This window comes from Bos indicus, chromosome 27, assembly GCF_029378745.1.
Source record: "Bos indicus isolate NIAB-ARS_2022 breed Sahiwal x Tharparkar chromosome 27, NIAB-ARS_B.indTharparkar_mat_pri_1.0, whole genome shotgun sequence".
Classification (NCBI taxonomy): domain Eukaryota; kingdom Metazoa; phylum Chordata; class Mammalia; order Artiodactyla; family Bovidae; genus Bos; species Bos indicus.
The window spans coordinates 25,446,358-25,472,029 of record NC_091786.1 but is presented as its reverse complement, the minus strand read 5'-3'; positions in this window follow the sequence as shown (position 1 = coordinate 25,472,029).

The following is a 25,672-nucleotide window of genomic DNA, read 5'->3' as shown; positions in this document are numbered from 1 at the left end:
ATATATTCCTGAATATATATATATAAAGTGAAAGTCACTCAGTCGTGTCTGACTCCTTGCAACCCCATGGACTGTAACCTGCCAGGCTCCTCCATCCATAAAATTCTCCAGGCAAGAATACTGGAGTGGGTTGCCATTTCCTTCTCCAGGGAATCCTCCCAATCTCGGGATCGAACCTAATTCTCCTGCATTGCGGGCAGATTCTTTACCATCTGAGCTACAAGGGAATCCCCATATATATAGATAGATATAGATATATCTACCGACTACCTACCTACTGAACAATTTTCAAAGTTTATTGATTTGGCTGTGCTGAGTCTTCATTGCCGTGTGGGCTTTTCTCTGGTTGTGGCGAGTGGGGGCTCTTCTCTAGCTGCAGTGTGCTGGCTTCACATTTCGGTGGCTTCTGCTGTGGAGCATGGCCTCTAAGCACCGGTTCAATAGTAGTGGGGCACAGGCTTAGTTGCTCCATGGCACATGGGATTCTCCCAGATCAGGGATCGAACCCATGTCTCCTGCATTGGTGTGCACTTTTTTTTCCACTGAGCCACCAGGGAAGCCTTCTACTTAATATTCACTATCTCTCTAGTTATCTATACTATCAGTATGGACTCATAATTCCAGTTTAAAACAGTAGATTATTATCCAGTATGGTTCTTATTTATTCTGATGCTCAAATTATCCCAGATTTAGCCAATGGGAACCCCTTCAAAGCAAGGTTGGCATTTAAACCAATATCTGGCCACTAGATGTGTGGATCGCTTTTAGGTCCTCTTAGCAGACAGTACCAGGAAACACTGGAGAAGGAAATGGCAAACCACTCCAATATTCTTGCTTAGAAAATCCCATAGACAGAGGAACCTGGTGGGCTACAGTCCATGAGATTGCAAAGGATTGTACTCGATTGAGCACACACTCACACTAAGAAATATATGTATTTTTATATTTGAAATGACGAGTTTGTACTGATACTCAATGATGTTTGCCCTTCCTTTAGCCTTTCTACTGCATTCCACTATCACTTGTAAGTAACAAGTTTCATTGCTTTATGATTCATCTTTTTGGTGATTTTCTCCCCCAAATTTCAGATTTATGTATGTTTTGTGATTTTCCCTCATTTCTTACACAAAAAGATACTGTATCATATAAAATCTTTTGCATCTTGTTTTTTTTAATTTAACAATACATCCTGGAAATCATTCCATGTAAGTTAATAAAGGTCTTCCCAATTCTTTTGTCCAGCTGCATAGTATTTCTCTCTGTGCATTTTCCATAGTATTAACCAACTTCCTATGCTTGGGCATTTAAGTAATTGCCAATAATTTGCCATTACAAACAATGAATAACATTATGATTGTGTATTTTTGTGTTGTTGTAGGTGTATCTTCAGGATAAGTTTATACAAGTGAGATTGCTGGACTGGTTAAAAGGTGGATAAATATGGCATTTTGGTATGTATTGCTAAATTTCCCTCCATTGGTTTACCATTTTTGCATTTCTTCCAGCAATGAAGGCGCAAAAGAGAGAGAGAGTACCAGTTTCCCCAGTCTTAGCCAAAAAAGTATATCGTTAAACTTTTAATTTTTTCCTATCTGATAGAAAGCCTAGTATTATGTATTTGTATAGACTATAGCTTTGATTTTAAAATCCCTGCATCTGATATGATATATTGTTATCTTTTTTGTCCATTAAGTCTTTCTGAGGCTTATCCATTATATAATTTTTTTTCAATGACCCAGCGTGTAGTCTCTTTTTAAATGTATGTTTGTATGAATGAGATATGTTAAAGAAAGTGCATATCAGTGGATGGAATATAGTAGAAACAGGGCAATGTTTGGAGTCAGACAGACCCGAGCTTGATTCCTTTCACAACTTAAGAGCTGTGAAGCCTCAGACAAATTCTTCATCTTCTATGATATTCAGTAGCCTCATTTGCAAATTGAAATAATAATAAAAATCTGCCTTCTTGTATCTGTGGGTTCCACATCTGTGGATTCAACCAAACTCTGATCAAAAATATTTTAAAAAACTCCAGAAATTCCAATAAAAACAAAACTTTGAATTTGCCATGTGCCAGCAACTATTTATATAACATTTATATTATATTAGATATTATAAGTAAAATAGAAATGATTTAAGTATATAAAAGGATGTGTATAGGTGATATGCAAATACTGAGCCATTTTATACAAGGGACTTGAGCACTGGAGGATTTTGGTACCCACGTCCTGGAACCAATCCCCTAAGGATACCTGTTTGTAATTTTGGAGAGATTAGAAAATGGAAAAGAACCTGACACATTGTAGGTACTCATTATAAGGAAGATGATATTCTTTTTGCTCTTAACTTCATTACTTCCTTTCTTGGGACCATTTTTTTTTTTCTCAGATATCTTTCCTTTATAGCTTAGCCTGTGTTTTTCATTTTTATTTAAACAATTGAAGTTTATAAATTTATTTCTAAATTCTGCTTGGCCTCATTTCATGATTTGATACGTATTTGTATTCCCATTATTTTCTAAACGATATATTTTTGTATTATTGATTTCCTCTTTGATCTCATGGTTATTAGGAGACTTAAAAGAATTCCAAATGGTTAGGTGTTTTATGGTTATAATTTAAGTAAATTGCTTTTAGCTTTACTGCACTGTGGCTAGGGAATGTGGCCTATTGAATTTCTGTTATTTAATTTATTGAGATTTTCTTCATTTCTGACCCTCCAGACTCCTCTGTCCCTGGGGATTCTCCAGGCAAGAATACTGGAGTGGGTTGCCATGCCCTCCTTCAGGGGATCTTCCCAATCCAGGGGTTGAACCCATGTCTATTATGTCTCCTGCATTGGGGCACGTTCTTTACCACTAGCACTTCCTGGGACACCCAAGTGGGATTTATGTATACATAGGCACATTTAGTGGATGGGCATGTTGGGAAGTTAATTCAGCTTGCTGGGTGGAATTAGACAGTTAAATAAAAGTGCCATAAGAGAGAGCAGCATCAGGCCTGTGGGCTAGACTCTCACCAATCTCTCTGGTAGGGGAACTGATCTTGGAGCAAGGCTGTGCTACCACGGGCAGACATCTAGCAATACCAATGAGCCCTGGAGTTTAAATAACCTTCCCGGAAGCTCTGTCGGTAACTCCATGGTCTGAGAAGTGGAAGTGAAAAGTTTGTCACCGGAGCCTAGGAAGTGTTGCCCTTTTCTTTTCTCTCTCCCACCCCTATAGAAAGGGCATCCACAGAGTGGATCAGTGCTACAACCCAGTAGAAACCTCTGTTACAGAAACCAGTGAGGTTTTGTCATACTGGTATGAACTGTTCATGAGGCAACTCCCTTCCTCTGTCAGGGGAGGGGCCTGAGTGCTGGTCCACTAGCTCTACCTGGGAAGCCCAGTCTCTGCTGTACAATGAAGTAGTATATGTATATGTATATATCCCCTCCCTCTTACACCTCTCTCCCATCCCCCATCTCACTCGTCTAAGTCATCACAGAGCACCCAGCTGAGCTCTCTAGGCTATACAGCAGCTTCCCACTAGCTAGCTATTTTACACGTGGTAGTGTATATATGTCAGTGATCAAGGAGTAATAGCTTTCTTAAGATGCAATCCACATGCTACACTCGCCCTTTTAAAGTACACAATTTAATGGTATCGGTATATATTAATAAGAATATGCAACCATAATGACTGTGCAGTTTTAGAACATTTTCATCACCTCAAGAAATCTCATACCCGTGAGCAGTCACCCCCACTCCCTTGTCACCCTGGCAACCATTAATATACTTTCAGTCTCAATGGGTTTGCCTATTTTGAACATGTCATCTGGAAGCCTTCATCTTAAGTGAATCAAAGAGCTGAGGACTAAAGTGTCTATTTAAGTCCAGAGCACCTTACCCTTCATGCTCTACTGCTTTTTGTCCTAAAAACACAGGGACCAGCTGGTACAAAACCACACCCTGGATCCCATCCCTGGGAAGATTATAAAGATCTACATATATATATTTGCATATATATGTACATATATACATATACATCTATTACTATGCAAATATATAGTATTATTTTAAAGTTACATTGCTCAGATGCTTTATTATACTTGGGAGCATCTGTTTGCTGTGTCATAGGCTGATGTGGCTATAAAAATTGTGTTTCTACATTACCTCTTTATTCTAATGGTTTTTGCTCCAGGTCTTGTGTTGTTGTTTTCTCTAATAGATGACACTTTGTTATCGTTATGGCTTTCGTCTTTTCTTGTGTTTTTCTATAGATGTATTGTTTGATACACTGAGGGTACCGTACATAGCAGAAGCACACACACGTGCACACACATCCAAAGATTCTTCCACATCCCATCCATCACCCTTGTACTTGTGATCTGTCACAGTTGTGTGTACTCTTGACAAGGTGTGAGAGGATCGTATGCTATCTTTATATGACAGGGGAGAGAAATAATATTTCTCAGTGTAAACACTGCTGTCTTTTAAAATGTGGACACTTAGTGTCTCTAAAATCTGACTCATTGGTCCATAGATCTTCATGTTAATGTTTTTCACCATAGTTTTCAACAGTTCCTGGTTAATCAAGTTATCACTTTTTTGCAATAATGGGACTGTTGGATACTTTTGGGTGTGGGGATGTACAGAGGAGGTTTGCCTCCTGATGTGATCTCATAATGTTCCATAATAGTTGTGTTAAAACATATTTACCAGGACTTCCCTGGTGGTCCAGTGGCTAAGAATCTGCCTGCCAATGCAAGGCACATGGAATCCATCCTTAGTTGGGGAAGATTCCACATCCCAAGGTGCAACTAAGCCTGTGTGCCCAACTGCTGAGCCATCATGCTGCAAGTACTGCAGCCCACGTGCCTAGAGCCCTTGCTCTGCAACAAGAGGAGCCAGCATCACAAGAAGCCCATGCCCTGCAACTGGAGAGATGCCCCTACTCAATGAAACTAGAGAAAGTCCATGCACAGCAACAGAAACCTAGTGCAGCCAAGAATAAATAAATATTAAAATATATATATATATTTACCATCTTCAGACTACTAGGGTGGAGAATCTTTGAATATCTGTTACAGAACTCAGAATGCTGCTGCTGCTAAGTAGCATCAGTCGTGTCTGACTCTGTGGGACTCCATAGATGGCAGCCCACCAGGCTCCCCCGTCCCTGGGATTCTCCAGGCAAGAACATTGGAGTGGGTGGCCATTTCCTTCTCCAATGCATGAAAGTGAAAAGTGAAAGTGAAGTCACTCAGTCATGTCCTATTCTTCACTACCCCATGGACTGCAGCCTACCAGGCTCCTCCGTCTATGGGATTTTCCAGGCAAGAGTACTGGAGTGGGGTGCCATTGCCTTCTCTGAGAAAACAGAATGAATCCATGTAATTACTGGGCAAGTTAAGATGACTAAAACACCACATCAGTTTCCAAAACACAAGTGGATGATGATCTACAGAGTCTGAGTCCCTTCTTTCCTAATGAGCTTTCAAGTTTCTTTCCTGCTATTAACATGGAACAGGTATAAGATCTGGGCTTGAGAGGTGCCCAGATCTAATCCTAGAGATTCTGAAGCACTTTGTAAGTAGCTGCTGGGCTGCCTGTAGGAAAGAGCTTGTATCCAGCAGTGTCTTCAGATCGGCGGTCATCATGAGTGCCAACAGTTCTAGCCATTGGAAGTATGGGACATTTTGATATAGCTGTTGTTGATCTGTCAGCAGAGATCTGAATACTTCAGACACATGAATTTTCCTGCCGTTCAGATGCACTGTCAGATCAAACTTGCCTGAAAAGAGGTAACAGGTGTGCCAAGACCAGGACTTGATGATGAGATGCAAGATTGCCTTGTCTGACTTGAAAAGGAAGATGGAAAAATGCATACCTTCTATAGATGGGTTTGACTTCAAAAAATATCTTTGCAGACTCCCCAAAATAGTACACATGGAACAGGAAATCTTCTGAATTACTGCAACACGTAAAGCTGTGGTAGTGGCAAAGTTCGGGCTCCCCTGAAAGTGACCTGTCAGCACGCAACATTCAAAAAGAAGCTGGGGAATCTAGAGACATGGTACTGATGAATCTATTTGCAGGGCAGGAATAGAGACACAGACGTGGAGAATGGACTTGTGGACACAGGGTGGAAGGGGAAGGTGGGATAGAGTGAGAGTAGCATTGACGTATATACGCTACCTTGTGTAAAATGGATAGCTAGTGGGAAGCTGCCGGAGAAGGCAGTGGCACCCCCTCCAGCACTCTTGCCTGGAAAATCCCATGGGCGGAGGAGCCTGGTAGGCTGCAGTCCATGGGGTAGTGAAGAGTCGGACACAACTGAGCAATTTCACTTTCACTTTTCGCTTTCATGCATTGGAGAAGGAAATGGCAACCCACTCCAGTGCTCTTGCCTGGAGAATCCCGGGGACAGGGGAGCCTGGTGGGCTGCCGTCTATGGGGTCGCACAGAGTTGGACAGGACTGACGCGACTTAGCAGCAGCAGTGGGAAGCTGCTGTATAACACAGGGAGCTCAGCTCAGTGCTCTGTGATGACCTAGAGAGATGACATGGGGGGAGAGTGAGAAGGAGGCTCCAGAGGGAGGGGATATGTGTATAATTTTATCTGACTCACATGGTTGTATGGCAGAAACTAACACGTCATTATAAAGCAATTATCCTCCAATTTAAAAGAAATTTTTTAAAAAGAGGCTGAAGGAGAGGGATGTGAGCACAGGTGAGATGCCCTCAGTTACCTCCCAGAGCAGAATGGGGACTTGAGTAAAGGGGCTGAGAGCCATCCAGCCAGCAAGCACCCACCCTCTAGATTTAAAGACAACATAACCTAATTTGTACTGTCTGAGAAGTCTTGGCAAAGCTTGGGTTGTAGATGAATAATAACTTAGTAGTTTTGAATAGACATGTGTAAAACAAAAAATCACATGCTCGTCAGAATTATGTTTTGATTAGGTGCTTTTGTAGATTCGTCAAAACATCGATTGGGTAGCTCAGAGTAGGGGCAAACTTCCCATTTCCTACATTTATCACCATGGAATCAATCATCTGAGTGGGCCTTGAACAGGGAGCATTCACCTTGAAAGATTAAAGTCCAGGAGAAAAAATGTGTTTGATAGCAGAGGGAAGTCTGGCTGTCCCGTTGCCAGACATTTCAAAGGGAAATTTACCTTGGTGATTTAACCACACCGTCCAGGGTCTGGCCCTTGTGTTTTCCAGGTTCAAACCCTGAGAAAATTGGTTTTGTCAGCGTGCTGGGGCAAGATCAGTTTATCGGGCCCCTCAGTCATACTAACTGAGTTCACAAGAGACAGATGTGTAAATCAAAATGCCATTTTATTAATTTACAACGACAAGTAGAATCGGCCAGGAGATCAGACACACTCTGTTTCAAGCACATTCTCTCCCTGTGGTGAAATCTACGTGGGAAGTCAAATTATCTGAAGACAGCCAGGCAGCCTGGAATCTGAGCGAGAAGAGGCAGCTGTCTGATTGGAATGTAGAGGAAGCTGGATGCTTGGCTCTTCATCAAAGGGATTTACCTGGAGGGAATCGGAAGACTGAATTCTCAGGCAGGTCACTACCCCAAGCACAGACCTGGGCGTTCCCATCTCCGTCTAGCCGTGGACACAGCTTTGTCTCGAGATGGCCACACCTCTGGGCCGTCTCCACCAGCGCCAGTTCCACTGACTAGCTTACAGCCCCGTCACCTAGTGAGGCTGGAACATGGGCCATTGTCCCTAAGCGACCCTAACCTAGGGTTGGCAGTGCCTGTCACACTCTGTTGAGGTTAGGAAGCTTTATATAATCGTATGTGATCAGTGTGTGGACTGAACATTGCCTCCAGGCTTTGCCTGTCAAAGTCCAGGCCGGTTCCAACCAGGCAAAGGAGGCTAATGAATTGCAAATGATGGGCGATCAATGCCTTTATTTCAGAACAGGGGCTGCCTCTTCCCTGTGAACCACTGGCTGCTCAAATTGAACCAGAGATGCTGCAGGAGCTGAGCTGATGAGAAGGATGGTCTCCTGCCCAGCCTCGTCCTCATGCGTAATACTTGAAATGCTCAGGATGTTAGCTGACACTTATATGAAAGGGAAGAAATAGCCTAAAGGCTATTTAGGCTATAGCAGCTCTGATTGGTTTGCCGGGACAGTTCATTCAGGGCATTCATTGCTCTGGACGCTACCCTTCAGTCTAGTGTGACTGTCTTCCGCAGTCACCCCTTCTCTGAACGCTACCCTTCGGTCTAGTGTGACTGTCTTCCGCAGTCACCCCTTCTCTGGACGCTACCCTTCGGTCTAGTGTGACTGTCTTCCGCAGTCACCCCTTCTCTGGACGCTACCCTTCGGTCTAGTGTGACTGTCTTCCCCAGTTACCCCTTCTCTAGGCACCTCTCTTACTAACAGAGTAACCCACATGAGCCTCCAGTTGATGTAAATATATTAATAAATAACAGGTCCTGAGAGCTTGTCGTTTGCCAGACTCTGCTCTGAGGCCTTTGCATATTAATTCATTGATGCTCCTCAATGGTCCTGTGGAGTTTGGTACTATTGGTATCTTCATGTTACAGAGGACAAAATGGGACAGAAAAGTTAAATAGCCCAGACCCAAGGCCACTGGTTAATAAGTGACAGAATCAGAATCCCAAACCCGTCAGTCTGTCTCCCGAGTCTGTCCTTTTACCCGCAGTGTCCAACAGAGCTAAGTGGTTTCTCTAAAAAGTACTCAGCTTTCCCCATAGAACTGTTTACATTTTAGCAGATTAGACTGGCTCTTACTGAATTTCTAGGAATCTGCTTAAAGTCTTCCCTGGTGGTTCAGACGGCAAAGAATCTGCCTGCAGTGCTGGAAACCCAGGTTCGATCCCTGATTGGGAAGATCTCCCGGAGGAGGAAATAGCAACCCACTCCAGTACTCTTGCCTGGGGAATCCCTTGACAGAGGAGCCTGGTGGGCTTCATTCCATGGGGTCGCAAAGAGTTGGACACGATTGATCGACTAAACATAGTACACCTTAAAGACTGGGATATTCTAACAACAAATATTTGACGCTCAAGTTGTACATCCCTGCATAAGCCCTTTATCTCTCTGGAACTCAGTTTGTTTAAAATGATATGGCTAGATTGCTGAGTCTCTGACTTCCCTTCCAATATTGACTGTTTGAGTGGACCATGACCTCTGCTACTATTTTGTATTTGTAAGGATTCTAACCATTTACATAAATTATTTTATTTTTCCATTAAAGTCATGAAGTCAAGAAGTAATACTTTTATATTTCCAGAAGTAGATATCACAGTGTGGGACTTCCTATGTACTGCTTATGCATTGATGAACTGATTTTCGTAATCATCCTGTAAGATGGGCAGGAAATATTATCTTCATTATACAGATGAAGAAACTGATGCTTAGAGAGCTTTAATAAATAACAGAAAATCACAGAGTTCATTCCTGGACCCCGCTTTGTTTCCATCCGTCTCTCTTTGGTGTTGTAAATGTGCCTGTGTTTCTACAACAGCAGATTCTCAAGTAGTAAACAACAGTGCAGAGTGCATTTCCTAGGCAGCTGTCTGCCAGAGAAACAAGAAGATCGGTCCTGGCAAAATGCAATTTTTCTAGCTCATTTACGAGAACCAACTGAATACTGAATATTATGGGTACATATCATTTTTGAGGGGCTTCCCAGGTGGCTCAGTGGTAAAGAATCTGCCTGCCAATTCAGGAGACATGGGTTTGATCCCAGGATTGGGAAGATCCCCTGAAGAAAGGAATGACAACCCACTCTAGTACTCTTGCCTGGGAAATCCCATGGACAGAGGAGACTGGCGGGCGACAGTCCATGGGGGTTGCAAAAGGTTGGACATGACTGAGCACTCACACATGACATTTTTGAGGAGTTGGTAGCAAAAGATGAACATTCATTGCTCCTTTTTGACTGCATTTGAAATCCTCAGTGTTGAACAATGACTCATGCAAGGTCACCAGGAATTGAATGCAATGAAAAGATAGCTCCAGTGATTCAGACTTCAACATTATAGCATATCCACCTTTTGTTATGGGCTAAAATAGTCCAGATTTCTGCAAACTCCAAATCTAATGGGGATGAAAAGAGCTCATCAAGAATTGGATTCATACTTTGATTAATTAGGGTTTTATATGTGATCATTAATGACTTTCACCACCAAAGATTTTCCAAAGAGTTACTCTTTGAGCAAGGAGGAAAGTGAGTGCTAATGATCTTAAGATCATTCTAAAGTTTTATTCCCGGAGGCTCTGTTCTCTGGGAGTTGTTCAGCTCCTCCAAGCTTCAGATTCTCCAGACTTCAAAAGGAATGTTGGCCTCAGATGGGATGATCTGATGGGAAAATAAAGCCCCATGAATACATCAACCCTAATTATCAGCACGAAGAAAATCTTCCTTGGAGATCCTTGGGTATGGGAAACGTGACAGGAGGAAAGGGCTGAATGAGAAGAGAAAGTTGGAGAGTCACTTTAGCTGAAAAGCATAATGGGCAGCTTGAACTCCTGTGGCCCATGGAAAAGAAAAGTCTAGAAACACATCTGGCTATTAGGGGCCCATACGCTTGATTTTTTTCTCAGCAAAATGGCTAGGCACCTCTGCAACTGCTGTTTTTTCAGAAATGCCTTTGAGGGGCAAAAAATAAATATCTAGACATAGTTGTAATGGGATATTACTTATCCCATTCACCCACAGAAGTTTGTGCACTCATCTGATTTTGAGCAACCTGAGGGCAGGGGGCCAATATGTTACCTGTTACCATTATTGTCGCTGTAGTGATAGAACAGTAAAGGACTTGGAAATACAGGTAGTATTTTCCTATTCACTCCAATACTTTGGCCACCTGACATGAAGAGCCGACTCATTGGAAAACACCAATGCCGGAAAGATTTTAGAGGTGAGATGAAGGTTGGCTCTACAAAACTTATGAAAATTCAAAATTTGGTGTGTGAAGTCTAGATCGAGCTGGGTTAGTGACCCTTTGGGTAGGCATGGGTTGTATGGGTAGGCATGGGTTGTATGGCATGAAGAAAGGGCCGTGCCACATGCTCAGTTGTGTCTGACTCTTTGCGACCCTGTGGACTATAGCCCGCCAGGCTCCTCTGTCCTCCACTACTTCCCGTTCCATATATTAGGCACAATTATATGATCAAAATGAAATAACCAGCACATGGGCTACCTGTCTAGTATTTTGAAAGCATGTTATTGCTTATTCTAATTGAAATGCTAAAGTTAAAGATGGGTACTAAAGTTAAAGATGTACTAGAACTAATCAATGATTATAGTAAAGTTGCAGGATATAAAATCAACACACAGAAATCCCTTGCATTCCTATACACTAATAATGAGAAAACAGAAAGAGAAATTAAGGAAACAATTCCATTCACCATTGCAACGAAAAGAATAAAATACTTAGGAATATATCTACCTAAAGAAACTAAAGACCTATATATAGAAAACTATAAAACACTGGTGAAAGAAATCAAAGAGGACACTAATAGATGGAGAAATATACCATGTTCATGGATTGGAAGAATCAATATAGTGAAAATGAGTATACTACCCAAAGCAATTTATAGATTCAATACAATCCCTATCAAGCTACCAACAGTATTCTTCACAGAGCTAGAACAAATAATTTCACAATTTGTATGGAAATACAAAAAACCTCGAATAGCCAAAGCGATCTTGAGAAAGAAAAATGGAACTGGAGGAATCAACCTACCTGACTTCAGGCTCTACTACAAAGCCACAGTTATCAAGACAGTATGGTACTGGCACAAAGACAGAAATATAGATCAATGGAACAAAATAGAAAGCCCAGAGATAAATCCACGCACATATGGACACCTTATCTTTGACAAAGGAGGCAAGAATATACAATGGATTAAAGACAATCTCTTTAACAAGTGGTGCTGGGAAATCTGGTCAACCACTTGTAAAAGAATGAAACCAGAACACTTTCTAACACCATATACAAAAATAAACTCAAAATGGATTAAAGATCTCAACATAAGACCAGAAACTATAAAACTCCTAGAGGAGAACATAGGCAAAACACTCTCTGACATACATCACAGCAGGATCCTCTATGACCCACCTCCCAGAATATTGGAAATAAAAGCAAAACTAAACAAATGGGACCTAATTAAATTTAAAAGCTTCTGCACATCAAAGGAAACTATTAGCAAGGTGAAAAGACAGCCTTCAGAATGGGAGAAAATAATAGCAAATGAAGCAACCGACAAACAACTAATCTCAAAAATATACAAGCAACTCCTACAGCTCAACTCCAGAAAAATAAATGACCCAATCAAAAAATGGGCCAAAGATCTAAATAGACATTTCTCCAAAGAAGACATACAGATGGCTAACAAACACATGAAAAGATGCTCAACATCACTCATTATCAGAGAAATGCAAATCAAAACCACTATGAGATACCATTTCACACCAGTCAGAATGGCTGCGATCCAAAAGTCTACAAATAATAAATGCTGGAGAGGGTGTGGAGAAAAGGGAACCCTCTTACACTGTTGGTGGGAATGCAAACTAGTACAGCCACTATGGAGAACAGTGTGGAGATTCCTTAAAAAACTGGAAATAGAACTGCCTTATGATCCAGCAATCCCACTGCTGGGCATACACACTGAGGAAACCAGAAGGGAAAGAGACACGTGTACCCCAATGTTCATCGCAGCACTGTTTATAATAGCCAGGACATGGAAGCAACCTAGATGTCCATCAGCAGATGAATGGATAAGAAAGCTGTGGTACATATACACAATGGAGTATTACTCAGCCATTAAAAAGAATACATTTGAATCAGTTCTAATGAGGTGGATGAAACTGGAGCCTATTATACAGAGTGAAGTAAGCCAGAAGGACAAACACCAATACAGTATACTAACGCATATATATGGAATTTAGAAAGATGGTAATGATAACCCTGTATACGAGACAGCAAAAGAGACACTGATGTATAGAACAGGCTTAGGGACTCTGTGGGAGAGGGAGAGGGTGAGAAGATTTGGGAGAATGGCAAAAAAAATAAATAAATAAATAAATAAAGTTAAAGATGCATGCAACCTATTTTCTTTTTGAAGGAAAATTTGTCTTACTGTTTTATGCAAGTGGATAAAATATGCTCATAAAACAATCCGTTCTGAGAAAGGCAAATGTTTCAGGGAAATTTCAGTGGGATAAGTTCTTTGTGGTTTTATTACCTAACCCTCTGTAAAAATGACTGAAAAGACAAAAGGTATTAAAGAGGGGAATGGTTCCAAATATAGAGGGAACCAGAATAGCTGAACAGGAATTTATTATTAAAGGAGATTTATGCAAATCTCAAGAGCACCTTAAAAGTTAATCTTAAAAAAAATCCTTTTAGTCTGAGAAGATTATGCTTAAGAAAATCTTTTTGAGTAAATCCATGGGGAAAAATAGTTTAATTTCCTAATTTAAAGGAAAATAGTATACATTTGTAATAGAAGTTTAGGATTTATTGTTTTAGGTGAACTCACACCCCAAACTATTTTTCTTTGATATATCCTGCCTGTGTATTTTCTAGGTTATTTGAAAACATTCTTATTTCAGCTAAAATACATAATTAGTTACAATGAATCATCCAAACCTTTTTAAGCAAAATACTATATTAGAAAAGAAACCTGTTCTTTTTGAAGGATAAGCCAATTAAATGATGGATTGTTAGAGTTCATAGAGTAACAAATGATGGGATCCAAGTACACATAAAGCACTTATGACAAATCTCATTATTTGTTGATTCATACTCACTCACCTGACCTGCCTCTTGAGAAATCTCTGTGCAGGTCAGGAAGCAACAGTTAGAACAGGACATGGAACAATAGATTGGTTTCAAATCGGGAAAGGAATATGTCAAGGCTGTATACTCTCACCCTGCTTATTTAACTTATATGCAGGATACAACTGAGCGACTTCACTTTCACTTTTCACTTTCATGCATTGGAGAAGGAAATGGCAACCTACTCCAGTGTTCTTGCCTGGAGAATCCCAGGGATGGGGGAGCCTGGTAGGCTGCCGTCTATGGGGTCGCACAGAGTCGGACACGACTGAAGTGACGTAGCAGTAGTAGCAGAGTACATCATGAGGAATGCTGGGCTGGATGAAGCACAAGCTGGAATCAAGATTGCTGAGAGAAATATCAATAACCTCAGATATGCAGATGACACCACCCTTATGGCAGAAAGCGAAGAACTAAAGGGCCTCTTGATGAAAGTGAAAGAGGAGAATGAAAAAGTTGGCTTAAAGCTCAACATTCAGAAAACAAAGATCATGGCATCTGGTTCCATGACTTCATGACAAATAGATGGGGAAACAATGGAAACAGTGAGAGACTTTATTTTGGGGGGCTCCAAAATCACTGCAGATGGGGACTGCAGCCATGAAATTAAAAGATGCTTACTCCTTGGAAGAAGAGTTATGACCAACCTAGACAGCATATTAAAAAGCAGAGATATTACTTTGCCAACAAAGGTCTGTCTAGTCAAACTATGGTTTTTCCAGTAGTCATGTATGGATTTGAGAGTTGGACTATAAAGAAAGCTAAGTGCCGAAGAATTGATGCTTTTGAACTGTGGTGTTAGAGAAGACTCTTGAGAGTCCCTTGGACTGCAAAGAGATCCAACCAGTCCGTCCTAAAGGAAATCAGTCCTGAATATTCATTGGAAGGACTGATGCTGAAGCTGAAACTCCAATTTTTTGGCCACCTGATGCGAAGAACTGACTCATTGGAAAAGATCCTGATGCTGGGAAAGATTGAAGGCAGGAGAAGAAGGGAATGACAGAGGATGAGATGGTTGGATGGCATCTCTGACTCAATGAACATGAGTTTGAGTAAACCCCGGGAATTGGCGATGAACAGGGAGACCTGGCGTGCTGCAGTCCTTGAGGTCGCAAAGAGTTAGACACGACTGAGCGACTGAACAGAACTGAACGCTTACTCTAATCAACTAAGAAGGAAATAAGCTACCAACATGTAGAAATGTGAATTTTAAGCATTTATGTATCTCCTAGTTCCTGTACAGGGTTTTAATGAAGTGAAAAATCATTATCTTCAACACCAGACACATGCTCCCAGTATGCCTTCCTCAGAAGCTCAGATGGCTGTGTGCCACTGTCTCTTCTACTTAGACCTTTGAGATTAAAATAGACCAAGTCAAGAAATTTCAGAATTGGGAGGATTTTCAAAGATGATTACAAGAGCTGTAGTTTATAGAATGCTTACTGTGTTCAAGTGACTGTGGGAAGCCCTCACCATGCATTATGTCATTCAGTTCTCGAACAGTACTAAATCAGCATTGTTAGCTCCAAGCTTCTTGTTCAAGTGCTAAGTCGTGTCCTACTCTTTGCAACCTGATGGACTGCAACATGCCAGGCTCCTCTGTCCTTCCTCCATTATCTCCCAAATTTTGCTCAAATTCATGTCCTTTGAGTCAGTGATGCTTCAGTCTTACAGGTAAGAAAATGAAGGCTTTGAGAAGTAAATGCCCCAAAGTCTAAGGCTGTTCAATGGTGGAGCTGGAATTAGGATACAAGTCAGACCCCGGGTCTCCTCTGAACCTGAACATTGCATTACTACGTTCTATTATGCATTTGACATTTTCTTACAAAAGTCCCATCCATGATCCTAGCCCATGTTTGAGGATTTTCATGATATTGTGAGCCCCGTAAGACCCAGAGATGGTATAAATTTTTCTTATAATTGTATGCAATATACATGGCACAGTCTTGACAGCTGTTTATATTTGTTAAGTGAATAAACTCCCCTTATGTGCATATCAAGCTTTCTTGTGTCTAGAGCTTCAAAGAATTAATTTAATCATATAATTCTTCCAATCCATTAAAAAACATAGCTTTTAACAGATGAGAAAACATAAGCCTAAAAAGATTGAATGAGTTGGCCAGTATCCCACAGCAGTTAGTGGCTTACATTTCTCTCCCAGGTCTACGCTTGGTGCTAAAAGATGTTTATCCACTCTCTGATTTTCCGTCTGCCTTCACCTGTCTCTCCGTCGTTCCATGCCTTTCCATGTCCCTCTTCACCTTTTTCTTCTGCAAGCCAGAGAGCAGAGAGCAGAGACTGTATCATTTTGTGTGGCTTGAATCATCTCTACATCCCAGAACCTAGAAGTCTCCTAAAATATTGATTGCTTAAGTGGATGAATCACTAATGAAAACATAATTTTTTATCTAAAACACCATTATTGCTCCCTCCCTTTTTAGAGCCAAGACCACTCTCTGCCTTATAAATGTTTCTGTAGTTTGGAATTACAGAATGTAATTCTGTCATGTAAAAATGAATTTGTAAGCCATACTTGCATGAAACAGCATGAAAGCGGCAGAAAGAACACTCACTTGATGTAATTCAATGACCTTGTAGGTCTGTAGTATTTGTTGTTTTCAGTCCCTGAGGAACTGCATTTGTTTTACCTTATTTTCCTCTTTGTCTCCTTGATGAGTGTAGATGAGTATACTGTTCAGAACTGTGGGCTTAGATTTGCGTTCTAGAGAATTTCTAAAACAATGAAGATCTTTGCACAGATGGGGTGAGGATATGTATATTTTCACCTTTCCTGAAAACAGCTGGCAGTCCTACACATGTGGCTCTTTGGGTTCTATGGCATAATGAAAGGGATTTCCTTCCCCCTACAAATTGCAAGGCATTCCTTCTGTAAAAAGATGCAGGCCGTGTACTGTAGCAGGTGCAGAATTGCTGGTGGTCCTCCAGCTCTAAGGACCATATTGCAGGTCTTTCCATATTGCATGCTTAGGAATGCCCTTTAGGAAGATTTCAAGGATAAATTTGGGAAGCAATAGAAGGCTAACACCTTGTGCCCATATGCAAATAAGCTAATATGTGGGTGTTCTTGGCAGGGTCCTCTCCTTGTTTTGGCAATGAAATGGTTAAAGCACCTCTAATGATTCCTGCCAAATTCTGCCCCAAAGTATGGCTGCAGGCAACATTAGACATCTGCTATAAGGTAGCTACGCCAGCATTAGCTATGGGAATGGAGAAAGTATCTCAATACTGAACAAATTCAAGAACGTCTTTAATCCAGAGTGAAACCACACGTGCACCCCTGTTTTCAGGACAGCACTAGCCTGTTTCTTGAAGAAAACCCCAGATATTTCTGAGTCTCGTGTCTGTCAGCACCTTCTTAACCTTTGTTGTTTAGTCGCTAAGTTGCATATGATTCTTCTGCGATCCTGTGGACTACAGCCCGTTAGGCTCCTCAGTCCATGGGATTTTCCCAGCAAGAGTACTGAAGTGGGTTACCATTTCCTTCTCCAGGGGATCTACCTCACCCAGGGATTGAACCGACATCTCCTGCATTGGCAGGCAGATTCTTTAACACTGAGCCACCAGGGAAGCCCTCTTCCTACCCTGCCTGCCCACAAAGACATCTATGCTGGCAGGCTGCATACACGTGCATGAGTCAGTGGGGGCATCTCAGGACATCTCACCCTTTAATGTGAAGGGCTTCCAGAGATGAGAAGTTTAGTCTCTAATCATTCTATGTAATGCAAAAAAGCAGGGGTGAGGGAAGATAATTACCCCTTCTACCCCGGAAGTGTAGCAGAACAAGTCTGAGGCAGGTGAAGCTAAAAGCCTGTGTCACCCGGTGCTATTTGTAAAAGTGGGGAAGGCGAAGGAAGGGGAGAGGAGTCACTTAAATTGTCAAATTAAGTCTGGGCTCTAATGCCTTCCTTTCTCAGTTCTCTCAGCCCTCATTATGTCTGCCTCATTTGACAGTGGAAAGGGCAGTGTCCCAGTTCTCCATAATTTTTCCCGGTAATTCTGACTGTTAAGATTTTTTAGGTCATTGTCATAATGGACCGCTTTTCTTCCTTGTCCAGCAAGTTGCACTATCTTTCTCTCATACAACATGCTGGGAGGATGTGGAAGTATAGTTGCCAGAGTTGGGGGGGAGCCATCATTGCACAGCACTGAACAGCTTAAAAGGCACCATGCGAAGTGTCCCTATTTTATGGATGAGGAAAGAGAAGAACTGTGATACTGAATGACTCGGCCAGGGCCACCGGGCTCTTGAGTGGCCGAGGGGGCTGGAACCCAGGTTTCCCAATTCAGTGATCTTACTAAGCATGTTCTCCAAAAGTAGTGTCTTCCCAACAAGTTTCCTTTGCTCCTTTTATTTTAAAATTTATTTTATTGACATATAGTTGATTTGCTCTGTTGTGTTAATTTCTGCTGTATAGCAAAGTGATTCAATGTTACATATATATATTCTTTTTCATATCCTTTTCCATTATGGTTTATCATAGGGTATTGAATATAGTTCCCTGTGCTGTACAAGAGGACCTAGTTGTTTACCCTTTCTATGTATAATAGATTGCATCTGCTAGTCCCAGACTCCCAATCCATCCCTCTCTCACCCTCCCTCCCCCTTGGGAACCACAAGTCTGTTCTCTGTACCCATGTGTCTGTTTCTGTTTCATAGATAAGTTCATTTGTGTTAATATTTTAGATTCTACATATAAGTGCTATCATATGCTATATGTCTTTTTCTTTCTGACTTAATTCACTTAGTATGATAATCCATAGGTCTATCCATGTAGCAGCAAAGGGCATGATTTCCTTTTTTATGGCTCAGTAGTATTCCACAATACACCACATTTTCTTTATTCATTCATCTGTCATTGGGCATTTAGGTTGTCTCTATGTCTTGGCTATTGTAAATAGTGCTGCTATGAATATTCAAGTGCATGTTATCTTTTCAAATTATAGTTTTGTCCAGGTATATGCCCAGGAGTGGGATTGCTGGATCATTGTCAACACTATTTTCAGTTTTTCTGATGAACCTCCATATTGTTTTCCATGGTCGTTGTAGCAGTTTACATTCCCACCAATGATGTAGGAGGGTTCCCTCTTCTCCACACCCTCTGCAGTATTTGTTATTTGTAGATTTTTAAATGATGGCCATTCTGAGCCATGTGAGGTCTTAGCTCATTTAGTTTTGATTTTCATTTCTCCAACAATTAGTGATGCTGAACATCTTTTCATGTTGTTCCTTTTTGGGGTGGTATGTTGTGCTGGTGGTTAGGACTATAATGAAAAGGCAAGACCATGACCACCAACAATCACCATGTTGGGGTGACTCCTTTGGTATGTGTGTGTGGGTGGCTGGGGCGTACTTGTGCTGCCCTAAATAAGCATGCACTTTCACACAGCTCCAGGCTTGTGGAAGATGAATCTTCAGTGAATTAACAGGTAAATACTATCCCTTGTCCGGCACCCAGCCCACTTTCAAGCATCTGTAGCCAGTGCTGCTGGCCTGAACTCCGCAGCCAAGGAAAGCAGATGGCTTTCAAACACTGATTAATCACTACTCTTCCTTCTCTTAGGCTTCCAGCTGTGGTTCACTTCTCCTTCCTGGCATGGAGTCATTTCTGCCCATTTCTTTTCTTCCTGGCCAAAATGTGAGAAGCACTCCTGCCTTTTACTAAATCTCTTTGGTTATCGGCTCCATGTTGCTGGTGGTTGGCATCACTTTTTAGCCCATCTCAAAGCCACTCTTAGGCTGTAATCGTCATCTGTTACAGTGTGAAGACAATCTATCCTTATCTAGCTCTTTGACCCCTGACTGCATGGTGTGGTCAGTATGAAGGAGGAAGTCAAGCTGAAAGGAAACCTCTATGGATCAAAGAAGTCTTCCTGTATGTCTCCTAGAGTTGCAGGAGAGCAGGCTCCTTTGGACTTTTTAGCTTCTTGTTTAGCCTAATTTCAAAGTCGCATAGTATATACAAAACCAAAATGGAGGGATCCATGATGAAACCTTAGAGTTTGGTGAATTGTTGGTCAGATTTATTAGCGCTGAAATAGTACATCTTGCCACACAGTTTTGGAGGTGGCACAAACTTTCTTAACCCCCTCTTTTCTCTAAGCAGTGGCTCTGAATCAGAGATGTTCATCTGGATTGCCTTGGGGATTCCGTCATAAGACTTGTGTTCAACCCCCACCCTGAGAGTTGATTAGGGTCAAAGCATTTGTGTTTTGGAACATCTATCCAGGTGATTTTGGTTAAGAAGCATTGCTCTAAAGGGATATCTCTAAAGTAAAAGAGACAGCGCATTACTAATTAAAAAAAATAAAAACTCTGGATACCTGGGTGTGTATTCTGGCCTCGGCTATGGGGAGACCATATAATTTATTGTCCACATCAGGATACATTTGAGAGTAAAAGAGGGAGCTGTTAATAACTGTGTCGGGACAGGAGGCATAAATTGAAACTGTCCAGACAAACCAGTCACCCTACTCATTAGTCAAATGAGAGATTGGAATAGACAACTCTGAGGTTCCTTTCCGATTTATGATTCTATAATTCATGATCACGGGGACAAGTACAAAATATGTTTTCATTCCAAATGCATGCAGGATGGAGTTTGGGCATCAGCTACTCTCAGGGAAGCTGAGATGACAAACATCTGCAGCTTGGAGGCTGAGACCTGACAGCACTGAGCCTGAGAGGCCTGGGAGATGAACCCAATAGGAGTGGGTGACCTTCCCAGAGCAAAAGCATCAAGAGACGTGTGTCAGTAGGGATGGACCCACCACAGGGTCTGTCAGAGCAGCTGCGATTGCCCTCAGAGCACCAAGGACAGCAACAAACGAGATTTGAGGTCTGCTGACATTTACACACACGTCTGGATCCTACTCCAGGATACTCTGAGACATTTACACACATTCTATATTATCTTCCAATGTGTTACATGAAGAACTTGTACAGCTGTTTCCATGGTACATGTCTGCCATGTGGCACAATTAGGGATGAAGAGTTTAGGTCCATCAAATGTTCTGGTCGATTATAAGTCAGCATATAAATTATACCATAGACAAATTACCAATTTTCTGAAAATCGAAGTGTAATATAATGCCCTTCCACAATCCCTCAAATGCTCTTCATTTTCTCTTTCATATTTTAGAAAGCACTTCAGAGCTCTGCACTGGCATAATAAAGATCATGGCACGCTGCAGCTGGGAAAGGTCAGCCTGACAGAATCCATGGTATCAATCAACAAGTTTTAGGGAGTGCAGAAGTGTTAAGCTCATTATAATCTGATCTTTATGGCTTTTTTCTACTTTATTTTTTGTTGTTGTTGTTGGTGCTTATCAAGTACATATGAAAGAAAATCTTTAGACCCCAGAACATAGCGAGAGGGCCTGAGTAGGTGACACCTCCATCACAAAGAGGGTGATGGAGAGTGGGGCTGAACTCTTGTTTGTGGCCTTTAAGGCATTGGGGAAATTAGTAGAACTGTGGGTAGAGAAGCACATACAGACAGAGCAAGGAGAAGAGAAAGAGGTGGGTGAAGAAAATGAGAGGACGAAGGGAGTGAGCAGAAGGAAAGGGGAGATAATGAGAGAAGCAGGAGAAAAGGAAGGAAGGGAGAGAGAAAAAGGAGAGGAAGAGGAAGTAGAGGAAGACAAGGAAGAAGAAGGGGAGGAGGAGGAGGAGAAAAAGGGGGAGGAGAAGTGATGGAGGAAGTAAAGAAAAGAGACACTCAAATACACAAAAGGAGAAGCAAATAGAAATATGGAAAGAGATACGAGAGAGGGGAAGAGGAGGCAGACACACACATACATACACACGAGTGTGTGCACACACACACATGTGTCTGAGTGAACAGGAGTAAATCCCAGGTTAGAATTTTCAGTTGTCAAAACCTAGAAAAGTCCTGAATCCAAACATAAGAAAGGGAATGGCTCCCATCGCTGCTGAAGCTGTTTTGATGAATACGGTCCAGCTCATTCATTTCACATGGATTTAAGCTCGCACTGTTTGAAAGGAGGTTGACGCCGGGGTGGTGCTGGAGGGGTGTACTCCGAGGACTGGCAGTGATGGAGAGCTTCTCCCCCCGCGCCAGGAGGAAGCTGGCAGATTCTAAACAGCTCTGTTTCCACAACTGTGCCTGTGTCATCTGTTTGTCAGAATCCGTGCCCTGCATGTATGTGGGATATAAACACGCTTACCCCAGGATTAGAATTCTCCCAGCTGCAAATGGTTTTTGCTTTTTACTGATTCTTACCCATGGCAGAAAGCAGCCATGCAGCAAGAAGAAATTGCTATTGTCTGGTGAGGGGTCATTTTCAGAGAGCCTTGGAGAAAGAGTCTGTCCCTGAGAATAGAGGGGGAGAGGAAGCCAAGATGTTATCTTTTGGCTCATGGGCTGATATGGGTTTATGTGGCCACAAAGGCCAGCATGAGGCTGGGGGCTCCAGGAAGAGTTTTGGAAACAAATAGCAAATACTTGCTTTTACTTGATGCTATGCATGTTCTCATCTCTGCTTTAAGAAAGCCTTCAGGAAAATTGAGTTTGTATCCTACTGTTGTGTGAAAATTGTACAAATCTTAATTATGTTGAATTGGTTCACAATGCTTTTCAGGTCTTCTCTGAATCCTTTTACTTCTCTGAATATTCATTTTATTAATTTTTGAGAGCTTGATATTGAAACTCTTAACTACAAATCTTAATTTATCTACTTAAAAATAATTGTAATATGTAGTGGAACTGTATGTAACTTTGTTCTGTATTTTTCCAAGTTTCCTGTAAATGTGTTATCACAGTATTGTAAAGTAAAAAAATATATAATGATAATTTAAAAAATTTAAAAAAAGAAAGAAAACCCTAATGGAATAGGAGAATGCCCAGGGATGGGCAATGAGGTGATCAAGGGGTCAGAGGCCTGGGCAGAAGGGAAATACTGGGGTCTTCAGTCCAGAAGGGCAGAGATGAAGAAGGGAGGGGACGGCTGTCTGAAACGGGGAAGGGAAAGGATGGAGATTGTGTATGTGATCACAAGATTCTTGGATACCAAATGCTCAAGAGTTTTAGAGAGGTCATTTTAGCAAAAAAGAAATAAAATATGAATTTTTCTAGTGAATAGTAACCTTAGAAAACTTGTAGATGGTGGCTAAACACCAGTAATTACCATTCCATAGACTCTCAATTGGAGAAGGCAATGGCATCCCACTCCAGTACTTTTGCCTGGAAAATCCCATGGACGGAGGAGTCTGGTAGGCTGCAGTCCATGGGGTCACACAGAGTCGGACACGACTGAGTGACTTCACTTTCACTTTTCACTTTCATGCATTGGAGAAGGAAATGGCAACCCACTCCAGTGCTCTTGCCTGGAGAATCCCAGGGACGGGGAAGCCTGGTGGGCTGCCGTCTATGGGGTCTCACAGAGTCGGACACGACTGAAGCGACTTAGCAGCAGCAGCAGCAGACTCTCAATTGGCTTTGGGCATGAGATTTCCTGATTAAATCCAAGCAGGTGGTTAATAATTTGTCTCTCCATCACTGCTTGAGTCTGTATCCTGGTATCTGCCCTAGGACTCAGGGAATTTTCCCAACAAAATTTGGACACCTGGTGAAAGGTATAACACAGCCAAGTGGCAGGTATGGAGGAGGGGAAAGGAAGGGCAGGGTTCTGGAAGTGAGTTCAGTACATACCATGCAGAAACAGCTGGTGTAAACTGAGATGGGGAATCCTGGGATCCCGGTGCAGGGAAAGGGCCTTAGGTAATTAACGATTCACCGTGGAGGGCAGGGAGGATCCAAACGTTGTCACTGGGCATATTTGATATACTTACCTTCATTGTAATGTTCCTAAAAACAGAAAATGGAATGTGTCCAGGTCTTCTTGGTGAAGCCGTTCAGGAAACAGGCTGAGAAAGCGCCGCAGGGCACACCGGACAGAAACGCTGGAAAACATCTGTCAGGTGCAGTGGTCACCCCTCTGGCCCCGTAGTTCCCAGCACTGCTGCATCTGGACACTCCCCATGCTTCAGAGCATCGGTCTGTTTATTTGTCTGATTTTGTCCCCAGATTTGTGAGCTCTGTGATGGCAGAAGCTCTGTGTCGCTCATCCAAAGACCTCCTTGGCCCATCCTCAGTGTCTGTTGGTAGAACAGATCATGCCCGCCTGGCTCTAGACAGCGTGTGTGGTTGGCAGGGTATCCTCCATGTGGTTTATCTGCTTTCCCTGGAGCCCCCAGCACCTGCCCTGGAGCTTCCCCTTCTTCACTCAGGTTCAGAAACATCACGAAGAGGATTTGACAAGTACTTAGGGAATGTGAAGCACCCTCCCCCATCTCACGGAGGAAGAAACTGGGGTCCAGATAAGGAAAGTAAGTTAGGTCAATGTTAAGCAGCTAACCAGCGGGACATTCTAAATGAGAGCTCAGGCGATCCCTACATCCTTTCTTCTTGCTAGGCAGTGCTGCTTCCGATGTTCAGAGTTTGCCGAATTCTAAAATAGCCCGTGTTAATTGATTTGCTCATTTTTAGTTTCTACGCAAAGCTGGAGAGGATGGAGCTGAAATGGGGTGAGTTCACGCTTTATCAATACGCTTAGAGATTAGCTTTCTTTTCCCACTAGGTGAATGAGAGAGGTCTGAGCTGTGGTGGGTGGTACCCAGTAGGGGAGGGAAGGAGCAGCTGCAGGTGGGGAAGAGCCCAAGGGCTGTTCGTTGCCTTTTCAGGCTTATGAAGTTCAAGTTTAACCAGCTCTTAGCCAGACTTCAATGTCCTTCCTGATTTGTGTCTGGTCAGGTTTTCAGGCCATATTTTTCCAAAATAACAATGATAATAGTTTAGAATTTTCAAATAACTTCCATATCCATTATTTAATTGGATTCTTCCAAGGACCATATGAGGGATAAAAATGTTGTCAAGAAAGGAAAACCCAAAGTCCTAGTAGCCTGCTGACTTTCCCCAGGACCTGTGAAGAGTCCTGCTGGCTCAGTGCAGGGTCAGTTACAGACACAGCCTCTGCTTGATTCAAGGCCCACCTTCTCCACAGAATCTTCCTGAAGACTCTGCTCCTATGGCCCTGTGAGTCTTGGCAACTCTAGCTCATTCAGGTGACCCTTAAATGGGCTGGCTTGGATTACTGGGTAGCTTTTATGTATTTGTGTCTGTGGCATCTGGTCCCAGAACTTCATGGCAAGTAGAAGGGGAAAATGTGGAAGCAGTGACAGATTCTATTTTCTTGGGCTCCAAAATCACTGCAGATGGTGACTGCAGCCATGAAATTAAAAGACACTTGTTCTTTGGAAGGATAGCTATGACAAACCTAGACAGCATATTAAAAAGCAGAGACATCACTTTTCTAACAAAGATCCATATAGTCAAAGCTATAGTTTTTCTAGTAGTTATGTACAGATGTGAGAATTGGACCATAAAGAAAGCTGAGCACTAAAGAATTAATGCTTTTGAATTGTGGTGCTGGAGAAGACTCCTGAGAGATCCTTGGACCACGAGCTGATCAAATCAGTCAATCCTAAAGGAAATCAGCCCTGAATATTCATTGGAAGGACTGACACTGAAGCTCCAATATTTTGGCCACCTGATGCCAAGAGCCGACTCATTGGAAAAGACCCTGATGCTGGGAAAGACTGAAGACAAAAGGAGAAAGGGGCAGCAGAGGATGAGATGGTTGTATAGCATCACCAACTCAATGGACATGAAATTGACCAAACTCTGGGAGATAGTGAAAGAAAGGGAAACCTGGCATGCTGCAGCCCATGGGGTGTTAAAGAGTCGGACACGATTTAGCAATTGAAAAACAACAAGACCTGGGCTTACCCACAGAGCAG